This window comes from Balaenoptera borealis, assembly GCF_965194805.1.
Source record: "Balaenoptera borealis genome assembly, chromosome: X".
Lineage (NCBI taxonomy): Eukaryota > Metazoa > Chordata > Mammalia > Artiodactyla > Balaenopteridae > Balaenoptera > Balaenoptera borealis.
Genome location: NC_138881.1, coordinates 104774155 through 104801554, shown reverse-complemented (window position 1 = coordinate 104801554; position 27400 = coordinate 104774155). Strand labels below are relative to the sequence as shown.

The following is a 27400-nucleotide window of genomic DNA, read 5'->3' as shown; positions in this document are numbered from 1 at the left end:
TCTGGCCGGGGAACTAAGATCCCGCATGCCGCGTGGCACGACCAAAAAACAAACAAACAAACAACAAAAAAACCCCACGAATACTATATTAGAAACTTAGGCATCTCTTTCCACCTCTCTGCGAGTGCGTGGTCTTTCTTACGCCCGCTTCTTGCTCCCGGATTCTCACTGAACATCTGCTCTTTCTCCCCTCACACCTCTACTCCCCTTAATCGGATTCCTCTTCTTAGTCCTCTGAAGCATTGGTCACTATGGATGTCCAGGCCCTAACTTGGCATGAGCTTTCAGATCCAGTACCTGGACTTTTCCTCCACATCTCTAGGTTTACATTCCTGATGGCTTATGATCTGCTCGGCCCAGCTCTGGAAGAGTCCCTCCTTCTTGCATTAGGTATTCATCCCTGGTCCAGTCAGCTATATTGGTGTGGCAGCTCACAGGTTCAGATATAGTCCCTTCGGTAGAGGCTCTAGATAGGGCCTGAACCCCAAGACATGTCACGTATACTTTCCTTTATACTGGACTTTGCTTCCACATGTACTCTTCTCCCCTGCACCCGAATTACTCTAGGATAGGAGGGAAGGAGGGACTGTGTAGCTAGCAGGACTTTCTCCTACAAAGGAGGTTACATGGTTCCACGCAGGACTCGTCGTAGGAGACATGTTTAGTTCATTTGGACCTGGGCATCCCAGAGAGTGGCAGAGGGCTCAGAAACCTGTGTAGGAAAATAAATGGAAAACAATGTTCTTGGGTATTTGTTTTTGTATGGAGTCAATCCTTATAAGACTACTTTTTGAATTAGAATGAACAACATAAAAAGCCTTTACCATGTTGAACAGTTGCTTTAGACATGGGTAAGAAACATGAATGTAGTCCACCTTGCCTGGGATTTTCTTACTTGTGCAAATAGTAGGAAACGTATTTCTGTGAATAAGGTGTACTGGATGCTTTGTTTCTCGTAGGTTCATCCATACTTGAAAGAGAAGTATCCATAATGCTGCTGCCGTTTAAGGCCCAGGACTTCAAAGAACATCCTCAAACTACAGTGCAGCCCTTTTATACTCATGTGTGTGTTTGTGTGTGTGTGTGTGTGTGTGTCTATGTTGAGAATGGAGAATTGCAGTGTGAGGCTGGAGTAATGCTTGCATTATAGGCTAATAAGGTTATATCAAACTTTGGCCCTTATGATTTGACTAGATGATAAGAGTTGTGATATATAAGGAAGTGGTTAAGATAACTCTAGGGTACGAGTCTAGTCTTGATGTATCATGTTGTGAGTTTGCAACTCTAATTTTCTAAAAAGCCTAAAAAGGCTTCCTTGGTGCTCCTCGGGCATCTTTCATTATGAACATTTAACTGAGGAAGTAAAGAAGATGGTCATAATCAACAACTCCTCAAACTTGGCAGCATATCACTTTCAGGTTTGAGAGTTTTTCCTGGAGATGCTTTGCTTCTAGATACTACCTCTTGCCTTCCCCACAGCGTCAGCAGGTTTAGTGCTAGCTTAGAGAGGGCTAACCACTCCGTGGTTGCTCAAGCTTTTCTACCTCAGGGCCTTCATATGTGATGAGTCCCCTAGACTTCATGGGTGATGACTTGTCACTTCAGGGAGGCCCTCCCCAACTATCCTGTCTGCAACAGACCTCCTCATCCCTCCTATTATCTCACTTTACACTCTGTTTAATTTTCTCCATTTTCTTTACCACAATCTACAGTTATTTAATCATTTTATGCTTTATTGAATGCTTTCCCATCAGACTGTAAGCTCTGAGAGGGCAAGGACCATATCTATGTCAGTCACCATTGGGATCCCCAGTGCTTTACACAGTGCCTCGCACGTAAAAGGTGCTCAGTAAGTATTTGATGGATGGATGAATGAAGAAAGCAATGGAACACTATCACCCATGATTACAAAGGAGCCACATAGCCACTGTTTCACTTTAGAAAACATATAAGAAATCTGTTGCCACACTGGCATTTAATTATTGATTCTTAATGCATATGTCCTGAAGGTGTTTATTAAGCTGAGTTTTGGAACATTGTTCTTTCCTTCTCAATGCATGAGGTTATGAGAAGACCTACGGGGGGGAAGGGGCGATGAAAAAACTGATTAAGTTTCTGGACTTTAACACAGAGACAGATAAAAATAGGATACTATGTGTGATTTAAAATTGGCAAGGACAGGCCTTCGGGATGAAGAAATCTCTTTGAGTTATTAATCATGAGTTATATGTTTTTGTGACAGTGAAAGGTAGAAGCTTTAATTAAATACACCTTAATAACCTTCCCTTAGAAAATCTCTTTTTAAAAATACATGTGGCATCAAATAATCTATGGAAGGTGAGGAGTAACTCTTCTAGAGTCCAATATAATGAGGAAGCACTCCCTGACAGACAAGGTTGCCAAACACTTGCACAAATTACTGAAGAAAGCTGGGGAATCGGTGGCCATCTGTTCAGCATGAGTCTCAGGCAAGTGTGCCTGGAGCCAGGGGGCTGGTTGACATGATCTTAGAAGGAAAAGGCCTTTTGCTTTACATTTGATGATGATCAGGGTTCTTCAAGCCTTAAAAATGCTTTAAAACTTAAGGAATGAAATAAGATGTGCCTTTGGCTCATGCAGTGTGTCTGGCTCCCTCTCAAGCATTTTCAGACTTTATGCCAGAGACCACTTGGAGGCAAAAGACACCATTTATTTTCCTCCTTCCACTCTTAGTACCGCACATTAAAAAAAAAAAAAAGGTGTTGTGCTGTTGCTTGAGTAAAGAGCTATTATTTACTGGGCCTCATTGTAAAATGTTTTTATTGCTTTTTAAAGTGGTCAAAATGACACTTTTAAAACCCACAATTTTGTGTGACCTGCATATTGAACCAGGCCAGACACCACTTGAGAGGTCTTTGCAGGCCACTATGGCCCCATACACAGTAGTAATCAATACCACTTAGACTACTTATTGGGTGTATACTAGGTGCCAGGAACTGCTAGGCACTTTACATATATTATCTCATTTAATTCTCTCGATGATCCGGCAAAGCAGGTATCATTATTACTTCCCTTATAAATGAGGGAAGTATGTCTTGGCCAAGTCAGATAACTAGCCCTCAGTCACATAGCTGGTTTTTCCAAGCACTGAATTATGAACTCAGGTCTCTCTGACTCCAAGGCCCACATTTCTTTTCTGCATTATAATTTCCTAATACTTTGAGAACCCTGGCGTATTTAAAATAAGGCTCTGAAACAAACACAACTGCTGATTTGGATATATTTCTACGCTCAACGGATTTGTTTCCTAGTCATTTTTGACATATTGGTAAGACTGGGTTTTAGAATTGGATAGTCCTAGGTTTGAAGCCTGCCTTTTCCTCCTGTCACCTATGTGACCTGTAGCAAGTTAATTAACCTCTTTGAACTTCAGCTTCCTCTTCTGTGAAGTAGATCAAATAATAGAACCAACCTCACAGAGCTAGCTTAAGGATTAAATGAGATGATGCAAGTGAAAGCATATATCAAAATAATAAAGAGCACGTAGTAAGTGTTCAAGAAATATTAATAACAATGATACTAGGAATGGTTTTTGAACTTACAGGACCTTGGCAGTCTCTCTTCCCCTGCTCAATATTTAACTTGGTTGCCTCCCTCAGAAGGCTTTCTTGTTCCAACAGGGCCAGAAAATGTTTCTTATCACCCAGAGTTTAGGTTCACCAGTTTAATGGAGGCTGTCATTGCAAAAGAATCTTGTTTCTCAAACTTAGATTTTTTAGGAGCCTGTCTTCCCATCCTTAAGGTCCAAAGAATAACCACAAAAATATAAACTAACCCCAATCAAATCAATTCGTATGTGTTCTAGCACTATAAACCTTTAAAATGTTGTAAGAGCAGAATTCATGCCTATTTACCTGGCCCTGTGATTCTTATATATTCCAAAACAAAGATTGGGACACATGGTCTAACAAAGAATTTTTTTTCAGATTTTTAATCTGATATATAGGCTAAGATTAATGGAGACGTAACAATTAAATTGCGTTTATACATTTTATGCATCACTTTTATGGGAAAAAATATAGGAACTCCATAGAGTTGAACTCTCCTGAAGATCAGGGACACGTGCTTACTCCACATCCTTCTTTCCAGTAAAAGCCTATCAGTGATCTTTCGAATCTCCTTGAAAAGTAGAAGGTAGAAGGTGATTAACATCTATTGCAATGTTAATAACTTCATTCTAGAGTTTCCTTGGATTTCTGGTGTATAGCTTCACTTGTAGAACTCTTATTAATGCAATGCTCAGTTTACAGAAACACATGCTTTGCCTAAATTTTGGTGTTGATAAAAGTGATGCGTATTCAGAGGGGGGAAAAAAGATAATTAGCCCCAGGGTTTGATAGACATCATTTAGTAGTCATCCAGTTAATCCAAAATCCTGCATATAACCAATTACCATTGTAATGAGAACTTTAATTTTTAAACTTCCTGTCCAATTTCTTTCGATCATTGCTGCAAAACATTTGAGAGCCAACAATGCAGAATTTGCTCTATAGGCCTGTGTTAGAGACAGTCAGATCCCCAGGGAGCTAAAACACAGATCACACGTGTAGAAAGATCTTCTTTTTACTCTGAATGTTATATAATTTAGGCTTTTGAAAAAGTTGTATTAATAAGGAGGAAACCCAGCAACTTTCAGTGATAAAAAACACTTTGCAATCATGTTCATAGAATACCCACCCAACACCATTGTTTCTCCTGATTTTTCTAAAGAAATTGCACTAACTGAAGTGAATCTAGATAAAGGATGTTGAAGGCAGTGGGTGTTAGTAAGATTCTTGTTTGGTTTCTGCAGGTCTCTGTGTGCCTTTTGCTATTCAGGGCCTTTTCTGCTTCTCCTCCCCCATCAACTTTCCTTTTCTACCTGTTCTTAAAGACATTGCCCTGTTAGTTGAGGGTGATTCATTTCTACTGGTGGTGAAAAGGCATTTTCTTCCACCACTCTGAGGTAGTATTAATCTGCTAAGCCTTCATAAATTTCATTGTGAAGGGACTTAATTTGTTTCCATTATGAGAACTTCTGAGCACATTCAGTTATCATAATCAAAAAGCACTTAACTGCGTGTGTGCTACACCAAGAGAATTACAGAGACACATTTTCTGCCCTCTGAGTGTTCAAGTTTAAGAGTAAGTGCCAGGTTTGGTGGAACGCTGTGCAGAAGGACGAGGTGATGCGTGATCTTGGTGAGCAAACTTGGGGTCAGGCTGTCAGTTCAAACCAGAGGACCTGTGTCACAATTGGGAATTTCAGGGGAGCTGGGAGGTGGTATAGGAAGTCCAGCCATGATAGGGACACAAATGGAAGCCTGGTTAGTTTGTGTAGATGGGAGAAAGAACTGCATCCAGAGGATCAAGCACAGCTGGAGGGTACAGGCAGGAATGGAGTCCAAGTACATTCATGTCAGATAAGAAGAAACAGGTGATAGAGTTTTGACCCAGATTCAAAACAGATAGGCATGTCTACTTAATAACACAGCCATGGTGGGAATCTATATTCCTCCCCTTGCCCTGATTTTAAACAACTTTTCTGATATATTTGGTTTAGGAATACTGGTTTGGGCTACTTCCTCAGGTGAGGCAGGCTGCTACTGATCCTGGGTATTGCAACACAGACTGGGATCCTGGAGTGGGCTCTTGCAATTTTACCTTTGACACCATATTAATATGAATAAACATTCATTTGAAGGTCAGATGATATCTAGTGTCTGAGGGCTACAGTGAATCGGACCTTTTCTTACAATTCCTTCTTTCTTGGCAATGAAATACAGAATATAGGCTGACTCCCATCAAAGCAGCTTTTAACATTTAGAACAGAGGAAACCAATTGGTATCTGAATAGAACTTTTTTTCCCATCTCTTAGTCCCTAAGGAGAGTAGATTTCCCAGAAAGGGTTCTTAGATTGTGGTAAATTCCAGGTGATCAGTGAATCTGTTAAGTACAGTGGTAAGTACCAAATTAGTCCCTGTTTAAAATTTTTTTTTCAATTTTTATTTATTTTAAAATATTCAACTTGTACTTCTAGTCATCATTTAGTTTGATGCACACTGGCTACTATACTGGTTTCAACTTAGACAGTGATGTATATTATTTCTTCATAGTGTCAACTGTGATTTGATAAACAGATACTAGTGCCCTTTCTGGAATAAAGGCAAACATAAGCCCTTGGGTGAGTGAGAGGGGAAGGAGGCAAGGTCTTTAAGGGGATGCTTAACAAGCTGCTAATTACTTTTGATGGCATTATGCCATTGTACATGCATTAAGGATTATCTTGATGTTGAAACAGCGAACCAGAGAGTATCACTTGGAACCCTGAGGGCAGGAAAGATGATAGGGGAGACTGCCCTAAAGAATTCTGGGGCAATAAGTCCAAGAAAGTTAGGGCTCCACTTGAGTGTGACAAAAATAAGTTCTCAGTGATACCTGAAGAATTGAAGCTTCTCCTGGGTTCCTAAGAAATGGAGAGGGAGAAATGGGAGAGAAAACCACCCACCATCTGTGCATTTGATCTTCATAATAACATTATGAGTTGGTATATATTATCATCCGTGTTTGAGTAAACTGGATGCTCAGTTTACTTGAGTAAACTGAAGCTCAGAGAGGTTAAGTAAGTCGGTTAAACATTGTGGCTAAGAATTAGGGCCCTGGAGGCAGAGGAAGAAGCTGAGTTTGAATTCTAGCTTCCCCTAATTTCTAGCAGTATGACCTTGGGACAGATCATTAAACTTTCTCTGTACTTTGTTTTCACCATCTCTGAAATAGACATTTTAATAGCACCTATAATCAAAGGCATTTTGTGGCTATTTAATGACATATGTGTATAAGTCACTTATATGAAGATCAAATGCATTTAAAAACAAAGATAAAGGGAACTTTATACTAAGAGGCATGGTCACTAGAAAGCCACTGGCTAGCAATTGTCTCAGGTGCCACACTCAGCGTGTCCTACACTAAAACAACCCTTCCTTTCTAAACCCCTAAGGTCATTAGATTGTAGAGAAAAAAACCAACAACATGTGATCAATCAATGAGATTGATCGATCGGCCTTCATTAAACTCTGTTTGAGAAACCCACTATGTAAAATTCATCTAATATTCTGGCCTGTAACTCAAAGGGGGTTCAAAACTAGTTGTAAGGCCATGCACATGCAATGGAAAATAATGGTCAACCCAACATATTTATCTGTCTTAATGACTGAATTAAATCAGTTCCATTACCTGTGAGATATAAGGAATGATCATTAAGTATTAAATTGATCAATTGAATCTACTGAACTTTCAAAGCCATGGATTTTTTGTGTGCCAAAAATTATTCAAATTGTGCAAAAGCTATGTGAAACTATTAGGTTGGGCCACTTTAACTCAATTTCAAATCATTTGCCTGAACCTCCATGTTTCTTCTTACAGCACTCAACAAAGTAACCAACTGTGTGCAGATGGAGCTAAATTAGCCTGATGAATTCATCTTTCCTGCGATTGCTGGTTTGACCTTCATTTTAATATAAAAGTGAGAATAAATAGGATCCTTTTCACTTGTTCCTCTAGTAATTGATCACCATTTCTACTAATTCATTCTTAGTCTCTACACCATTTTCCAAGGGTATCCAGCCAGATGCCTTCCACCTGAGAAATTCCTGGTCCCAAGCTTGAGTTACTTTCATGAGTATTGAAGTTCAACATACAAAATTATTGGACAATAGCTGATGGAGAGTTAACCATTTTTGGTCAAGTGGGACTTTTAAGTTCTGAGTAGAAATTTCCCACATTCTGAGACTTGGACTTTTGACCTGTGGGGCAGTTGATACCGTAATCAAAGTAGTGTTCTCTTTATTCACTAGGTGGCAGGAGCTCCTTAATATAAATGTAAGGGATTTCTATAAATGCATGTTTAGACCAATGCATCAATAAAGCTGTCATTTTAGAGAAAGGAGAATACATGAAAATGTGAGGCCATGAAATATTGAAACAGAGCCTACGAGGAAAGAAATCCTTTTTGTTAAGCACAGCAGTCTAGGATTTAATAATAATAAAACAAGGTTACTGTTCCTTTACATAATGCCATTTTGAAGAAATTCCAGTAGTAAGTTAACCAAAATGGAGTGATAACACTACAATTTACTAGCATTTTACTATTTAATTTATTTCAGTTTTTATTTCTGTTTTGAGCAGTTGTGTAGTATTTTCTGGTGTCTCTTTTTATAATGACATCAATCCTATTGGATTAGGTACTGTAATAGGCACTTTAAATGAATTATCTCATTGTAGTAGTCAAATATTTTGGTAACTTCCCACAATAAATATTTATTTGGCATTCACATCACAATCGCATGAGGGTCAGTGAGAGGAGCTCTTTTCCATGTGATTATTTAAAACACAGACTCTTCCCATCTCATGGCTCTGGTTTCCTCTAAGTCCTAGGAGTCTAGCCAGTGGATGATTAAAAAAGAGTGGGGATTGCAAAAGGGAGGTTTTTATGGTCTATGCCTGAAAATGATACTTTACCACTTTTCATTAGCAAGAGCTTAATCACATGGTTATACCTAACAGCTGAGAGATGCAGTCTCTGTGTGTTGAGGAAGAGGACAACAAAGAAATACAGATCTTGGTGAGCTTTAGCAATCTCTAGCATACTCACTTATCTTCACAGTAACCCACTGAGGTAGGTACCATCATTGTGCTTATTTTACCAATGAAGAAAGGATGAGTAATTTGCTGAAAGTAACACAACTAGTAATTTGGGGTTGAACTCAGTCTAACTTCAGAGGTTTGCTTTTAAACACTATGCTGTTCTTTCTGAACTAGGGACAAAAGTATTATTTCATTACTACAGGGAATGTTTGAAATGTTTCAACCATCCCTCAAAGATGTTTTAGCAAGTTGCTATGTTTGGATAATAGATCAGTTTGTTTCGTTTTAATTTGTTTTGTTGCTGAAGGAAAGAAGGAAGGAAACAAAACAAGAAAGAAGAAAGGAAATAAAGGAAGGAGAGAGGGAGAACAAACAAGAATAACAAGCTTTTGGTGGAAGTGTTGGATGCTGTTCATTATATTCAATCTTATGTGTACTTGTTAATAGAAGCTTATTCACCATTAGGCTCTTTTCCTCATTGTCATAAATTAATAGTTACTTTGAATGTGTTTAGGGTATGATGGTGATATCAAAGTATATGAAGTCTTTTGTCTGTCCCCCCATAACTACCTCTTCAACAAAGGAGGTTGTACTGTCCAGAGATACCAAGCAAACTCATCTCAGAATCTGAATCCATTTGTCTGTGTTGACCAGAAGTTGAAAGGTCAAGAACTAGGATACTGCTTCCCACTGAGCTAAGAGGTTCCTGAAGTGATCCAAGACAGGGGGGGATAAGAGACTCCCCCATCCCTTTTATCTAAGTGAATACAGTACTGAATATAAATGACAATAGGCTGCCACTTGTTTTTTGTATCTGGGGTGACTTACAGCCACTTGGATTGGGCTTCCTTTCCACTGTACCACATTAAATGGTGCATTGGTTGATTTGCAATATTCAACAAACATCTACTTTTTCCATTCCTATATTGTAGTTGAGAGTTAAAAAAAATTTTTTTTTATTGAAGTATAGGTGATTTACAGTATTATATTAGTTTCAGGTGTACAACATAGCGATTCAAATTTTTATGGATTATACTCATTTAAAGTTATTATATAAAATATTGGCTATATTCCCTGTGCTGTACAATATATCCTTGTAGCTTACTTACTTTATACATAGTAGTTTGTACCTGTTAATCCCCTACACCTATCTTTTCCCTCTCCAGTTCCCTCTCCCCTTCCCTCTCCCCACTGGTAACAACTAATTTTTTCTCTATATTTGTGAGCCTGTTTCTGTTTTGCTACATTCATTCATTTGTTTTATTTTTTAGATTTCACATATAAGTGAAAATATACCATATTTGTCTTTCTCTGTCCTAATTATTTCACTTAGCATAATACCCTCCAGGTCCATCCATGTTGTTGCAAATGGCAAAATTTCATTCTTTTTTATGAATGAGTAGTATTCCATTGTATATATATACTATTGATACATCTCCTTTATCCATTCATCTGTTGATGGACACATGGGTTGCTTCCATATATTGGCTATTGTAAATAATACTGCTGTGAACATTTGGGTGCATGTATCTTTTTGAATTAGTGTTTTCGTTTTTCCCAGCTATATACAAAAGAGTGGAATTTTTGGATCGTATGCTAGTTCTATTTTTAGTTTTTTGAGGAACTTCCATACGTTTTCCAGAGCGGCTGCACCAATTTACATCCCCACCAACAGTGCACAAGGGTTCCCTCTTATCCACATCTTTGCCAGCATTTGTTATTTGTGATCTTTTTGATGATAGCCATTCTGACAGGTGTGAGGTGATATCTAATTGTGGTTTTGATTTGCGTTTCCCTGATGATTAGTGATGCTGAGCATTTTTTCATGTGCCTGTTGGTCATCTGTATGTCTTCTATGGAAAAATGTCTATTAGATCTGCCCATTTTTTAATTGCATTGTTTGTTTTTTTGATATTGAGTTGTATGGGCTGTTAATAAATTGTGGATTTTAACCCCAATCAGTCACATTATTTGCAAATATTTTCTCCCATTCAATAGGTTGTCTGTTTGTTTTGTTGATGGTTTCCTTTGCAGTGCAAAAGCTTTCAAGTTTAATTAGGTCTCATTTATTTTTGCTTTTATTTCTTTTCCCTTAGGAGACAGATCCAAAAATATATTGCTACAATTCATGTCAAAGAGTGTTCTGCCTATGTTCTCTTCTAGAAGTTTTATGGTTTCCGATCTTACGTTTAGGTCCATAATCCATTTTGACTTTATTTTTGTATGTGGTGTGAGAAAATGTTCTAATTTCATTCTCTTACATGTAGCTGTCCAGTTTTCCTAGCACCAGTTATTGAAGAGAGTGCCTTTGCCCCGTTGTATATTCTTGCCTCCTTTGTTGTAGATTAATTCACCATAAGTGAGTGGGTTTATTTCTGGGCTGTCTATTCTGTTCCACTGATCTATGTGTTTGTTTTTGTGCCAGTACTATACTATTTTAGTTACTGTAGCTTTGTAAACTAGTCTGAAGTCAGGAAGCATGATATCTCCAGCTTTGTTCTTCTTTCTCAGGATTGCTTTGGCAATTCAGGGTCTTTTGTGTTTTCATACAAATTTTAGAATCATTAGTTCTATTTCTGTGAAAAAATGCCATTGGTATTTTGATAGGGATTGCATTGAACCTGTAGATTGCCTTGGGTAGTATGATCATTTTAACAATATTAATTCTTCCAGTCTATGAAGAGAGTTCATTTTCTTTTGATAGATAGTACAATACTATCCTAATTCTAGCTAAGTTGCACTAACAAACTACAGAATATGAAATTCTAAGCTCCGAAAAGTTATTTTTCTACCATTCAGATGGTATGTTTCTTAAAAATGCCAACATATCTCAAAGACAATTTAATTCAGCCTTCTTGAAGCACAAGAAGGAAGTATTGCTCTAGTAAAGCTGTTCTCCTACCATATTAAGTGAAATCTCTCCAGTACTATAATAGTTCTGGTAGCTTTTGAAGGTGGAGGGAGATAAAGTGTTTAGACAGAGTGTGAAAGAGCTTAAATGTTTCCTTCCTATATTAAGGAGAGTAGCACACTGGGATAATTTCATCTTAAAATAAATTTGTGTTCTGTGGTTGTTGGTAAAGAGATAGGGAAGTGCACTGGACTGACCTGTTCCATTTTTAAAAGCTAAGTCCAGATTGTTGCCTGTGCATATATGTGTGGTCAAATGAGAGTTCATAGACAATGACATTACAACATTAGGCTTTCATCTGGTGCTTTTGATAGTAGCAATAATATGGATCAGGCCTGTCTTACCAATTCTGAAACACTTTATAATCTGAGAAAACATTGAAACCAGACTTGTAGAACTGAATTAGAGATGTGTGGATATTAAAATACTCCATCCAACCCATTTCCACATGTACCATCTGTTGTTTCCAGATGTACTGCTTCCTAGAGGCAGTATTCATGGGCATGGTATTATAACAACAACAAATCGGCATTCCTAGTTCTGGGACTTAATTCCCAGAAATACAAGTTTTCATGGGCTGCACTTCAGGGAATTAGACTCCTCTGTGGCTAGGGACATGCCATTACAACCATGGTAATGGAAATAGACCAATTCAGAGCCTATAAGGCATTAGGGAGCCTTCAAGTTGGGAGCAGTACAAAGTTTCTCTTATGTGTCTGTATCTCAAGGTAAGTTGCGCAACACTATTAACGCTCCCCCCTTGGTGATTAGATATGCCTAGCTCATTGTAGATAAGGTGTCGGAGGTACCTCTTCTATGTTAAGTTTGATAAGGAAAGTTATAAAACGCTCCAAAGGCTCTAGAGTATATGTTGAAAGCCTCGTATATTGTCCAGCACCTTAATCTGGTGCTGTCTGTAAAGCAATGGGCTGTCACCTCCCTCAAGACCACTGCTTGCCTCATTAATACCACTGGAACAAATTATCACTTCACAGCCCAGAAATCTTCTATAGCAGTTGTGGTGATTGATGTAACAAGGCTAAAAAATAATGATGAAATGCATGTTCCAGAAGACAGATTCAAATGGCAGGAGCTTCAAAGGCAATTAAATGTGACACAGAAGGAGTCTTCCTGGAAAAAAGTATTTTCAAATAAATGGTAAGATAAGTGTGATAATCTCCTAGACTCACATTACACATAAATTGGCTTGCTATGAATAATTATTTCTGAAGGCTTAGTGTGCATTAAAGTAAAAGTTTAGAAACAGCCAGTTTGAACTATTTTAAAAATATATTTTTGAGTTTAAGATGGGGAAAAAAAGCAATGCTTTCGGACTGGCATGTAGGCTCATAGGCTCGTGATGGGATTTATTTATTTGTAGCCATAGTATTTGAATGACATCTTTTGATAGGCTTTAAAGTTTCCTGTTGGTTGGAAAGTAAAGAATCGTGACTACAGATGTCAAGTTTACCTGCCTTCCTCCAAAGTGAGTCAAACGATTCTTATGATGTATTGATTCTATACCACTAAGTTACTAACTGTGCTGTGGGAGGAACCTGCCTACTCAAGAGAGTGCAGCTGTACATTAGACAGGCACATTAAGGTCGCCGTGAAGGGGAAATTTAAGACATGTGGAAGTAACTGGAACAGCTGGGCAATGTTAAAGCACTCTGGCATCTAAAGCCTTGGAAAAGGTAAACCTCAAACTGCCATTTTGGCTCTGTAAGTGCCCTTGTTTTCTTGAAATTTGAACATAGGACAAATAGGTGAGCACTGGCTCAGATGTAGCAAGAGAGAGGTTATTTTTATAGGAATTCTCCACTAAAAGGTTAGTTAATCATAGGACTGGACTTCCAAAGAGACTTTTAAGAATAACTTCTAAATAGTAATTTAAAAAAATCATGTTGTTTGAGTTTGGTGTAAAATTATCTGGGGTTGCATTGGATACTTGTTTAAGGTTATTTCTTCACTAGTCTATTATTAGCCAAACCCGATGAGGTCATTTGTTGATTTCTTGGCAGGATCAAAGGAACACATTTATTTAAGGTAGATTATGTGTCGCTCTCACTCAGAATTATCTAGATATGAGTCAATGCAAGTCAACAGCCATTCATTGCACTTTAAATAATCAGTTTCACATTTATTTTTTTTAATGATATCTTGACCATCCTTTTCAGTGAAATGATCAAAGGATTCAGAAATGTTTTTCTGATTGTACAGGCCATCATTAACACTGTTATTTACTCTCGGTGGGGGGTTGAAGTGTCCTTTTGAAATAAAAATTAAGGACTATTTTGACCTAGTTCTTTAAAATAAGTAACACTTTTATGCCAGGACACTGGTTAATATGTAGACCACAGACAGAAATATTCACCAACTGTCAAAAGAGGCTTAGAGGTTATTTCCACTCTAAGATGTCTGCAATTCACTAGGTTAGACAAAGATACATAAACATGAAGCAAGTGACTTGATTTTTTCCTTAAATTGCTTTAAAAAATTGCTTTAGCTTTAAAAAATTGCATTCGCCTCTTAAAAACTTCGAGTTTGGACTTAGGAAATTCTGCCTTTTACTTACCTGTCTTGTTAACTGGTCAGAAATATTGAAAATACATACTTATGTATCATGGATGGCAGAAAACACATATGACTAAAATGACAGCTGCTTGAAATAGAAAAGGCAATAAAATGACTTTGTACTTTTATGACACATTTATAGGCTGGTAGTAAAGCTCCTTCCTAATCTCATTCTCTCATCACAGCACCCAAGTGATTTGTGTAATAATTATTTAATCTATCTTTTTAAACAATGGAAAAGCCAGAAGATGAACCTAATGACCCAGCATTCATTTTTATTGTTACCTGAATGCATACTCATAGTCATTTTGAAGAAAACCCTGGGTTTTTTAGTCCAATCCAAAACGTATGTCACTAAGTTCTCATATCTTGTGACAATTGACAAAGAATAGCCAGAGTGTATTTTTTATACTAACTGATTTTAAACAATGTTGAGAATTGGTTGCTTATATAGGGTAGTTAAATTAAAACACAGAGATAAGCCTTTTTAACTGAATACTTGGAAGCACCCCATTCCAAATTAGTCATGTAATATTTTGAGAAAGGAAATATACTTACGTGCACTGAGTGCCTGCTCTGGGCCAAACACTGTCATGTATATAAACTTATTTAACAGCAACTTCACAACAACATTGTGCGGTAGTTATTTTTATCGCTCTTTTTATAGAGGAAGAAACCCAACCTCAGAGATGTTAAGGAGCTTCTCCAGTGACACACCAGTTACTCAGTGGCAGAGCCAATATTCAAATGTACATCTGCCTGGTTCTAACTAGCACATTACATAGCTTTTAAATAAACGTGGAGAATATGTTTGATAATAGTGGTTATATTGTAATACATTGGAGTAAATCTTTATAATACCATTCATCAAGGTAAAGTATGTGTTTAGTTTGTTAAATTGCTTTAAGCTATTTAAGCTGCTGGAATAAATTAAATGCATGAATGATATCAGAATGTACAGAATCGAGTTTATTATATTCATGCTATTTTATAAATTATAGTAATGATTTTCATATAGGAACAGTCTACACAACTACTTAATGGAAAAAATAAAGTTATTTGCACCCACACATTAATAAAATTGTGGGTTTTAAAGCTGGAATTTCTATCTTCTACAACCTCATATATAAAATAAGCCAACTACCAAAACTGAAAAATGATATTGCTTCAGATTTGAACTATCTGTTGCTAGGTGTGAGGATTGTTAAAGATATTCTGATGCAAATTACCCTTTAAAAAGAGGACTTAAATTAAATATGTTTAATTGTATAATATACTTTTGGCTTTAGGGTGTAATACAATTATTTCACTGCAATTTAATATTGACATATTTCTGCTGGAGAAAGAGGCCAATTACTATGGAAAGCAATTGTATCATTCTACATGTGTAGAAATCTTAACAATATAATTGCATTTCTGTTATTTTGCTACTAATCATTTATGAATGTTTTTATTTTTTTTCACTTTCAATTTAAATGACACTTTTTTTGCAGACTTATAGAAAGAATAGCCTAAACTTAGAAATGTACTTATTAGAAATAGTAACTATGCCAGAAAGTGCAGCAAAATAAGTTCCTATTTCTTTACCAGATGAATCAGTGCTAAGTACCTATGATAACCCTTGAAGTCCATATGACCTTGTAGTTCTGTAACCTCTCTGAGGCCATAGCTTTCCTTTCTTATCTATGAAATGGGGTAATAACTACGACTCTGGGCTGCTATGATAATTACACGATATAGTGTACAAGAGGGTAATGAACAGTGCCTAGCAATGAGTAGCTATCAAATTGTTATGGAATCAATTAATGTTTGTGCATATAATTTAGCATTTTTGAAATATAATTTAGGAATGTCTTAAAATCTGATGCAGAAATTGATTTTTAAAATGAATGAACCCTCAGTTACACTGCAGCTGCTTATCAGATCCCTTTGATAGCTTCCCCAACATTGATCAAAATGACATAGACCTCTCAAGAGCATGCCTCCTTTACCACATCTTACCCTATACTTTCCCTCTTGTGTTTCACTAGTTTCCCTCACAAAGCAGAGCGTTTTGATATGGCTCTTTGACATGACTATTTTGATGGAGGCATATTGACATAACCACATCTAAATAATACTTTCCAATATAAAATCACTGTTTTTTTTCCTTCCAAAGATTGTATATCATATCAAACATTGCTGAACCTAGTTCTATCTCTACCACTCAGACTGCATGGCTCTTTCTCTTCCTGCTTTACTCGTATTTAAATTGTTTGATTTTTCTTTCATTAAAATATATTGCTTTTATAGTCATAAAAAAGAGAACTATTTTAAAAATGCATACAATTGAGTTAACCTCCAAGGGAGAGGGGTGGTTTTGTCTTCCAAAACCATGATTATAAGAGTGCTACCATATAATGTATGTATACCACTGTGGAAATTGTTAGAAGAATTATTCTCATCCATCATCCCCAGTGTCTTATGGGGTTAGCAAAATCAAGAGACCTACCAAAAAACAAATAGCCATTTAAAAAACATTTTCTACTGGAAAACAGGACAAATTCCATGATTACAAGGCTAAATCTGTATATCACTAGAGATTAAGTATGACCATTGTAACTTTAAGAGATCATCCAATTTGAAATGGTGACCATTCAGCAAACAAAATGAATTATGACTGATACTCCGTTGTGAGAAGAGCGTGTGTGATAAGCACGTGGCTCCTAGTTTTATGTCATGTGGATGCCAGATGGTGCTTCGCGAAGGCCAACCTCATCTTTTACTCTATTTCTGAGCTTCTTGTCATCTCATACTCTTCTGGCATGTAGATCAGGGATGGGGTGAGGCTCAAAGACAGGCTGAGGATGACTGCTTCACATATTGCTTGCTTTAAAATAATCTGAATATTTAATAATTTTGTTGGTTAAACCTTGTCACATTATTAAAATATAAGGTACCCACTTCCTTTCTTTTCAGTATTCTTGTCTCCTCTCTCTACCAAAGTAGCAAGTGGTTGATAGTTGTGCTACAGGTCGGGGTTGGTAGGTGGGGATGGAGTGGAGAATGATGTATGCAGTTGGTATAAGAGGCTGGACATCATTTTCCTTGATTTTTTAAAAATTTTGATTCCCTGCTTCTGTGTCATAAAACAAGTAAAAATGATAAAATTGTATAACTAAAGAACTGTAAGATATTGCTTAATAATAAAGAATATTAAAATGTGCTTTCAAAGTAAAAATTAATCTCTATTCAAAGAGAATGTCTTGGAAAATGCAGTGGAAAGGCCAGAACATCTGCAAGAGATACAGATGAGAGAGATTTGGAGAGATATTTGTGTTAAAAAACAGGCCCTATGTTTGCAAGCAACCTGCCTGACTATAGTTATATAGTAACAAAGATTTGAGTGAGTAGAATGATAATAGAAAATACCAATACATGTATATGTATAACTGAATCACTTTGATGTGCACCTGAAATTAACACAACATTGTAAATCAACTACACTCCAATAAAAAGAAAGAAAAGAAAATACCAATATGGAACAAGCTGGTGATATACTTTATAAGGCCACGTTGGCCATGGCATATCCCGTACAATAGGCAGATGTTAAAATAGTGTCAATAATTATGCATTTGTTGAGGATCTATGAGCAGTATGTTTTTATAATATAATGGATGCAGGCATTTTGATTCTTGCCTTTAGACGACTTTCAGTCTAGAGGGGACCATATGACACTGTAAAGAAGAACAATTTTTTAAATGTTGCTCAGACAGATATTTAAATATTGTTAGTGCATAGAATTGTTACAATCCAGATTAATCCAGAAAAGGTCTCTGAACCAAGTGAACCTTAAGAGGAAATTTCTAGGAAAGGGTTTTGTTGCTCGTACTTTTGAATCAGAGGTATTAAAGACTGCTCAAGGAACCCTGCAATCTATATTATCTTCTAAGTCCAGAGTGGAAGAGTGCTATCATAAGAAAAAGTTCATGAAGAAAGACTGTTGGAGGCTTTGGTTGGGTTTAGTACATGCTGATTTTATGGTAACAGTATGTCATCAACTGGTGCTATAAAGATTATTACTCACTACTCACACAATTAGAAGATAGCAACCATTCATTTCCATTTTGATCATCTTCATTTTTTTCTAGGATATTTATAGCTTGTAAAATAGGATAACCTGATTAAATTTAGTCCCTTGAATCACAAGGAATTCTAGATTATTTCCTTTTTAATTCTGGGAGAACTTAAGCCATCTGTTGCCTTGAAGCAGAGAGATTTAGTAATCAGGCACAGCAGTGAGAAGGTATTTGTCTAGGGATGCTATTAATTAACAAACTTGGAAAGCATTCTGCATTTCTTACCTTAAAGTCAAAGCACCCCTAACAAACAAGTACATTGGACACTTAGATGAGAAAATCTGTCTTGGGTCAGATGCTCTTTATGTTCTGCTTTGGGTAGTGCAGAAGAAAATGTGAATAGAAGGTGTTAGATCCATTACCGTGAAGAGAAGAAGCACTAAATTACAAAAATTGTTGATTCTGAGATCCAGAGAAGTGTGCATTTAGAAAACCCCAATATTTCTAAATAAGTATTATGATATTTTCATATAATCCTTTTTCACTTAAAAGTAACTCTCCTGGTGTTCCTTCTAATTAACTACTAAATTTAAATTGGAAAATTTGTGCAAAAAATTTTGAGGGAATTAGAGAACATATTTTGTTCCGTTTTAAATCAACTTTATTTAGGTATAATTACCGTACAATAAAATGCACTCATCTTAAGTACATACATTAATGAGTTTTGATAAATATATATACCCATAAAATCACCACCACTGCTCAAGACTTAGGATGTTTCCCTCATCCCTTAAGATAGATTTTTTTTTTTTTTTTTTTTGCCCCTTCCTGGTCAATTCTGCGCTATCCCCAGTCTCAGAGAATCACTGATCTGCTTTCTGTCACCATAGATTAAATTTGCCTTTTCTAGAATTTCATATTAGTGTAATCGTATAGTATTTACTCTTCTGTATATGACTTCTTTCACTTAGAATGAGCGGTTTTTTGGGTTTGTTTTTCCATCTTTACTGAGGTATAATTGACAAATAAAAAACTGTATGTTTAAGGTGTACACCTTGATGTTTTGATACATGTCTACATTGTGAAATAGTCAGCACAGTCAAGCTATTTAACATACCTATCACCTCACAAAGTTGCCATTTTCCCTCCCCTCCTTCTTTTCTCCCTCCCCCCTTCCCTTCCTTCCTTCCTTTCTGTGAGAATACTTAAGATCTTCCCTCTAGGCAAATTTCAAGTATTCATTACAGTATTGTTAACTATATTCACCTTGCTGCATGTTAGATCTTGAGACCTTATTCATTTTCCATAACTGAAACTTTGTACCTTTTGACCAACATCACCCATTTCCTCCTCCCCCTAGCCCCTGACAACCACCATTCTACTCTTTGCTTCTATGAGTTCAACTATTCAGATTCCACATAAATGCAATTATGCAGTATTTGTCTTTCTGTGTCTGGCTTGTTTCACTTAGCCAAAAGTCCTCCAGGTTCATCCGTGTTGTTGCAAATGGCAGAATTTTCTTCTTTTTAAAAGCAGAATAATATTCCACTGTATATATATGTTTTATATACCACATTTTCTTTATCCATTCATCCATCAACACAACGTTGTTTCCATATTTTTGAATAGCATGAACAATGCTGCAAAGAACATAGGAGTGCAGGTATCTCTTTGAGATCCTGATTTCTTTTTTCTGGATTTATACCCAGAAGTGGGATTGCTGGATCACAGAGTAGTTCTATTTTTAATATTTTGAGGAACCTTCACACTATCTTCAAAAATGGTCGTACCAATTTACATTCCTACCAGCAGGGTACAAGGGTTCTGTTCCGTTTTCTCCACATCCTTGCCAGTACTTATTCCTTGCTTTTTTTGGTAATAGCCATCCTAAGAGGTGTGAGGTGATATCTTATTGTGATTTAGATTTGGATTTCCCTGATGATTAGTGACGTTGAGCACTTTTTCATGTAACTGTTGGCCATTTCTATATCTTCTCTGGAGAAGTGTCTATACTCAGATCCTTTTCCCATTTTTCAGTCAGGTTTTGTTTTTTGCTATTGAGCTGTCTGAGTTTTTGTATATACTTTGGATACTAACCTCTTATCAGATAGATGGTTTGCAAATACCTTCTCCCATTCCGTAGGTTGCCTTTTCATTTTGTTGAGTTTCTGTCCTCAAATGCCTCCAGGGTACATAAGTAAATCAAGAATATCCAGTCTAGACTTTGACATCAAGTAGACTAGCATTTGAGTCCCAGCTCTTCCATTTACTACCTTTTTACTTTTGCAAGTTATTTAACCATTCTAAAGCATTGCTTTCTTAACTCAGAATTAATGATAGTACTTTATGGATATATTATTATTGCTAGGATTGAATGAGTTAATGTATATAAAGTGCTTTTACAATAATGACTGCCATATAGATGTTTCCCACAAATGTTAGTCCTTCTCTTCTGTCCCCCTAAGAATTGACTTTATTCTTTAATAAACTTCTATACATCCCATCCTTCCCCAGTCCAAACTATCCTGTATACTACAACCATAGCAATCTCCTAAAAATAGCTTTTGGATCCTGCTGTGCCCTGCCACACAGTGTCCAATGGTGTTCTATTATCTACTGGGTAAAGTTCAAACTTCTTAGCTCAAAATTCAAGGTCCTCCACAATCTGACCCCGGCTGTTTCCTCCCTACCACTCTACGTGAACATTTCACTCGAGCTCAATTAGTAGACCCCAGGGGCTTGTTGTTTAAGGTTAGGGAGGTTTGGTATTGCAGGGGTGGATGGTGGTGTGATGATGGAAGTGCTGATAGCATTTCAGAGAGGGGAGGGCAGGATTGAGAAAAAATTTCCTCTTTTTCTCTCTGCTCCGCTCTCCCAGTAAATTATCCTTTTATGAAGTACGTCCAGGTTATCTCAGCTAGGGAGTGTTACTTTAAAAGACCAGGTACTGAGCACCAACTCTGTGTGTAAGATATTACCTTAGAAATGAGGACCAAAGTGACCTGAGAGTTCGTCACAAACAGGAGACACACATGAAAACAATTTTTACAAATTGTAATATGATGTGGTACTCCCCTTCTGTGTGTGCGTGTGTGTGTGTGTGTGTACCCTTTTGTGTGTCTTCTATGGAAACACAGAGGGAGATGTGGCAAATGGATGTAGGTAATCATTCACTAAGAAGGTAACATTTGAGTGTGAACTTGAGTTATGTAAAATTTCAAGGTGAATAAGAGCACTGAGTAATGGTAAGACAGGGAGGACGTTTGAGACAGAGGTAACAGAAGATGCAGAAGGATAGAGGATGTGAAAGGGTTCCGTGTGTCCAGGGAATCACAGAGTCTAATGAGGTTTCAGTATAGAATTGGGGTGAGGAGGGAGTGGAAAATAATGAGAAATGAGGCTCTGAAGGTAGATTAGAGCCAGTTTATGGATTATATTACAGTAATAATTGCAATTATAATTTATTGAACACCTGCTGTGTGTTAAATGCTGTATATACATTGCCTTTTCCAAAGATTTCTATCAACCATATGAGATATAAGGAATATTATTATCCCCATTTTATAGTTGAGGAAACTGAGGCAGAAAATAAGTAGTTGCCCAAGATCACCAACTGGAAAGGGCAGAGCTAAGACTCAAACCTAGGTCTGAATGACCACAGAGTCCATGAACATGAATGAATGAGGCAGTGATGTTAGCAGCATGGATATAGAGCAGGGGGAGTTGCATCCTTTGAGGCATCCTATGAGGTAGAAAGATAGTGTTGATGTGCCTTGATAATTGGCTTGATGTAGAGGGATAAAGTAGAGTGAGGCATAGAGGATGATTCTAAGGTTTCCACCTGGGGAGATGTGGTTTTGGGGACATGGTAAGCCCATTTGCATTAGGAGGGAGAGGAGTGGTGGGAAGCATTCATGAATTTGCATTTGGATGTTTCATAAACTTCAGGATCTTCCAGGGGATTGAAGCTGGTCACTAGAGATTTATAAATATACATGGAGAGATCTGGACTGGATATACAGATCTGGAACCATCAGTATATTGGCAATAATAGGAGTTTAGTGTAAAAGTAAAAGAGCGGAGCACCAAGGATAGAATGCTCCTTCCTTTGAAAATTGTTTACATTTTCCTTGCTAAATAGCATAAGCCTCCTAGTGTTATATAGAGTTTTGTTTTGTTTTGTTTTAAATCTGTCTGATGTCTGTGGATTATCAGCTACTTGAGGACCGAGACTGTTCTGATTAATTTCTGCACGCATTTAGCAGAGAGCCTTGTGCATAGTGTGAATTCATTATATTGGATTGCCTTGGAGCATGGGATGGTTAGAGATAGGACTCTGAGAAACCATAAATGAGGGGCTTTGGGTGAGAGCTGTGCATCGGGAGCAATGGAATCGAGGAGAAAGTGTCTACTGCTCCAGTCTTACCAAGGGTTGGGCTACTTCCCTCATTTAAAGGTGGAAATATAGTCATTTCCCAAAGTATTAATTTTGTGTTTTGTTAAGTAAATATTCTCAGACTTGATGTTTGATAGAATTTAATGGAGGCAGAGAGAAGTCTTCATTTTGAGCTTTCACATTGTGAAGAAAACTTCCGTAAAGTTTTGACAAACTGAATAAATGACAAACTGAGTTTTTTTTTAATTGAAGTATAGTTGACTTACAATATTGTGTTAGTTTCAGGTGTACAGCAAAGTAATTCGGATATATATATATATATATATATATATATATATATATATTCTTTTTTTTGATTCTTTTCCATTATAGGTTATTACAAGATATTGAACAAACTGAGTTTTTATTTGTTTTAAAATTTAGGAATAATATTTCAACTATGCCTCACAATGCAGCTGTTTAAATGAACTATTCACTGGTTATTCTGGGATTTGAGAAGACTCAGGGCACCAAATAAAAGCCGACTATTGTTATTTCATTGTTGCTAAAAGACAAAATCAATACTTGATTACTCTGAATTAGTACATGCAGCCATGCAAATCTTTAACCTCAGATTAACTAAATGTAGGACCATGACCCAACCTACAACAGTAACATTTAGAAATAGAGAATTAACTGATGCAGAGCCCATTTGTAAAGCGTTCAGTTGCACTGATGCCGAAGCTATTAATAGTTTTCTATCATTCTGTCTGAAGTAGTGGCAGAATTATGGCAAGCAGAACGTTAACTAATTGGCATTTCCGTGCTCCTTCCCCTTCTCCCTATCCCTACTACCCATTTTATTTTTTTAAGATATTTTTTGGTGTGGACCAATTTTAAAGTCTTTATTGAGTTTGTTACAATACTGCTTCTGTTTTATGTTTTGGTTTTTTGGCCGCGAGGCATGTGGGATCTTAGCTCCCCCACCAGGGATGGAACCCGCACCCCGTGCGTTGGAAGGTGAAGTCTTAACCACTGGACCGCCAGGGTAGTCCCCCCTACTACCCATTTTATAACACAGCTCGTAAATGAGATCTTCCTACCCCCAGTGGTATTTTGCATCGTAGTAAAGGTTGTTTCCTTTCTTAATATCCCAGATAGTTTTACAAATTGCCATTTCTCATGTCCTAAAATATTCATTAAATCATTCAAACTTCAACAATTGTGTATTGAGTACCTGCTATGTGTCAGGTACTATAGTAGTACACTAGGCATTGGAGCTGTCGTGGTGAGCAAAACTGACAAGGAACCTGACTGTACATTGTGTAATGAGACAGAAAGGTAATAGACAAACAAATGCATAAGTAAATGAGGTAATTTCAGATTAGTGTCATGTAGACAATGGAACAAGATAACGGGATAGAATGATTTGGTGGTGGTGGTATTGCAGAGCTGGGAAACATCAACTAAGATTGTTGTCAGAGAAGGCCCCCCCCTGCCAGGAGGTGACATTTGGGCTGAAACCTGAGTAGGGGGAAGGACTCGGCCAGGCAAAGATATAGAAGATATAGGAGAAGAGGGTCCCAGACGGGAGGAAGAGCAGGTGCACAGACTCCAGGCTGGGAATGAGTTGGCAGGTCTAAATAACCTAGAGGAGGTCAGTGTGGACAGAGCTAGTGATGGGGTGGGGGGGGCGGTGAGTATATGAGGTGACGTTGGAGAAGCAGGTGGAGTCTGGGTCACTTGGGGCCTCAAGGGCTATGCAGCTTGGGTTTGATTCCAAGGACAGTGGGGAGTCCACACTGGGTTTACCAGTCCGGCTTCTGAGATTTGCTCTTGGGCCCCCTTGTGTCCCCTCATCCTGCTTCTTTCTATAGTGAATGATACCTGTTTTTCAGTGTCCCAGAGGAATGCTCGGATCTCCGGTATTCTAGAACCATCCATTCTATGCTGTCACTGCCCCTCCCCAATTTCACCTCCTCCTGCCCCGGCTCAGAGTGGGAACCCCTCATTGTTCTCAACAGAGGGGCACAGCCGGAACTGGGGGACCAGGTCAGAACAAGAAACCCCCCCCCCCCGCAAGATGGGAGGCAACATGAATCTTCCTGGAGTAGGTCAGTGCCACTTCTTGCAGCCGAACCTCAAGACAGAAGAGTGAAGGTGCAGCTGCGGGTGGGGGGGAGTGTCTGACACCAGACAGGGCAGTGTCTCCAGGAGGGTGTCCATCTCAGAGGGAGCTCATGGCAGAGACCCTGCAGCCAGCATCAGTCATTTCAGCATGTGCTTTGTGAGGAGACAGCAGGAGGATGGAAGCTTTGGGTGTCTAATAAGGAATTTTGAAAAAGGTGTTAGAGACTGAGATTTCTCTACATGTCCAAGGCACAGAGACTACATGTGGTGGCTTTGAGTCCTTAGAAAAGCTGTCTCTATAGTGCAGTAAGGATTTTTTTTTTTTGGTTCCACCAGAGTGGGGATAATATTGCCTACTGAATTCTCCAAGCCCCTTTCTCAGATTCTATGCCCACCAAACTGCCTTCTTATTGTTAAAAGTAACTTTTCTATTTGTACTATGCTCACAAATATTGCCATATATGCAGTCTAGTTTAGTTATCAAACCAATCCTATAAGGTAGGGTTTATTATATGTCAAAGATTATGAAATTAAAGCTCATAGAAAGTGCCCCCAAGAAAATACCAATCTTTACATAAAATGTAGGGAAATGAACAAAAAATGTGGTGAATATCTTGGAAATAGAGCCAAGAGGATTTTTTTTTATGGATTAGATGTGGAAGATGAATAATATAGCTGCTTTGTCATTGTTACAGACAGAGAAATTGAATTAGTTAGGGTTAGTCTATAGTTCTTGCTAGAAAGCAGCTATTAATTCTTCCAACACATTGTTGTGTTTAGGTTTCCGACAACTAAAATAAAAACTTTTAGGAAGGCTTTTCTCTTTTTTTTCCCTTTCTAGTTATTTCATCCTTGGGGTAGCTCTAGATTAAGTCATTCAATTGTAAGTATTCTGTTTGCTTATAAGTACTCTGTTTACTAATGTAAAACTTTCTTTTTTAATGTGAGGAAATTGGTTGTTTCCCTTAGTGCGTTGATATGGTTGAGGATGGAGGGAGTTGGATCTTTGAAGAAGCTCTTACTAATTAATGAAGAGCAGACTTCAGCTCTTCAGTGACAAATTGGATCCAAGGAGGTCCGGAATTTTGTGAAGGACATTTGACAATATCTTAAATGAAGGATGGAGTTAGAGATAGATCTTAGTTTCCCTAGGCTTTTGTAATTAGTGATGTGCTACATGTAAATCACTTCCCTTTCAGAGTTGTTGGTCTTAAGGAAAAGTTTTGGGAGTAACTGGGAAAGAGCAATTGAACTCAGATTTACAGACCTCCTACAATGTGCCAGGAACTGTTGCAAGATTTTTCTAAATATTATCCCATCCACTTTCCACAAAAACACTGGGAGGAAATATAAAGCCCTCTTAACAGATGAAAGGTTGCCACTCACCCTTAAAGAGTTTAAGTAACTTGCTCAAGGGACAAAGCTGGTAAGTGTCAGATTCCTGATTCAAACCACAGCCTGCCTTCTCTTTACACTACAGCCCTTGTGATGACATGAATGAACTGCCTTATTTAAAATTGCTGGTTTATTTGTTTTTTTAAAAAATATATTTATTTATTTATTTATTTTTGGCTGTGTTGGGTCTTCGTTTCTGTGCGAGGGCTTTCGCTAGTTGCGGCGAGCGGGGGCCACTCTTCATCGTGGTGCGCAGGCCTCTCACTATCACGGCCTCTCTTATTGCAGAGCGCAGGCTCAGTAATTGTGGCTCACGGGCCTAGTTGCTCCGCGGCATGTGGGATCTTCCCAGACCAGGGCTCGAACCCGTGTCCCCTGCATTGGCAGGCAGATTCTCAACCACTGCGCCACCAGGGAAGCCCCTATTTGTATTTTTAAATGTGCATCATAACTAAGCTTCTGACTGTAAGTAAGTCTTAATTTTACATTAAGCAAGCAAGATTGACTTCCCTAACTCTGGAAATTAGATGGTTGAATTATGGAAAGATACTTTATGGAACCACTCTATATGATACTTCATTTTGCTGTCAAGTTTAGGAGAGCAATCCCTCTTAATATCACAGTTTTGGGCTATGTGATTAGCTTTTTCTTGGGATTGTCAAAAATATCTAAAGGGTTATAATGAAAACAGAGCCCTAAAAATGTGAACAATTACACCATGGGCCAAAGAGAACTCCAAACACTAGCCAGCATGGGAACCAAGGCACCTGATTATGTACTGAGGTATCATTAAGACCTGAAGTGTTAGCTCCAAATGAGAACAAAATGGGACTAGAAATGTTCACAGCTTTCATGATGAATTTATAATATTGAAACCAAATTAACTTGGGGTACCATTTTACAATACCTATGTCAAAAAGAAAATTACTAGAGCTGGGAGAATCTAAGAAAAACCAATAAGAACTAAAATGGAGGGCTTCCCTGGTGGTGCAGTGGTTAAGAATCCGCCTGCCAATGCAGGGGACACGGGTTCGAGCCCTGGTCTGGGAAGATCCCACATGCCACAGAGCAAATAAGCCCTTGCGCCACAACTACTAAGCCTGCGCTCTAGAACCCGCGAGCCACAACTACTGAAGTTGTGGGTAGACACAACTACCCGCACGCCTAGAGCCCGTGCTCCGCAACAAGAGAAGCCACGGCAATGAGAAGCCCACGCACCGCAATGAGGAGTAGCCCCCGCTCGCCACAACTGGAGAAAGCCCGCATGCAGCAACAAAGACCCAGTGCATGTGGTG

General features: G+C 37.9%; 1 protein-coding gene and 1 long non-coding RNA gene across 2 annotated transcripts in view; one reads left to right on the top strand and one right to left on the bottom strand.

Moving 5' to 3' along the window:
* LOC309620797 overlaps window positions 1–14699 on the bottom strand; it is a 31623-nt gene extending 16924 nt beyond the window's left edge. Inside the window, exon 1 of the long non-coding RNA XR_014239634.1 lies at window positions 12532–14699. This is a non-coding gene — a long non-coding RNA (uncharacterized lncRNA). The remainder of the gene's footprint in view (window positions 1–12531) is intronic.
* The window catches only part of TENM1 (teneurin transmembrane protein 1), a 777022-nt gene that overhangs the window by 48027 nt on the left and 701595 nt on the right, over window positions 1–27400 (top strand). The window lies entirely within an intron of this gene.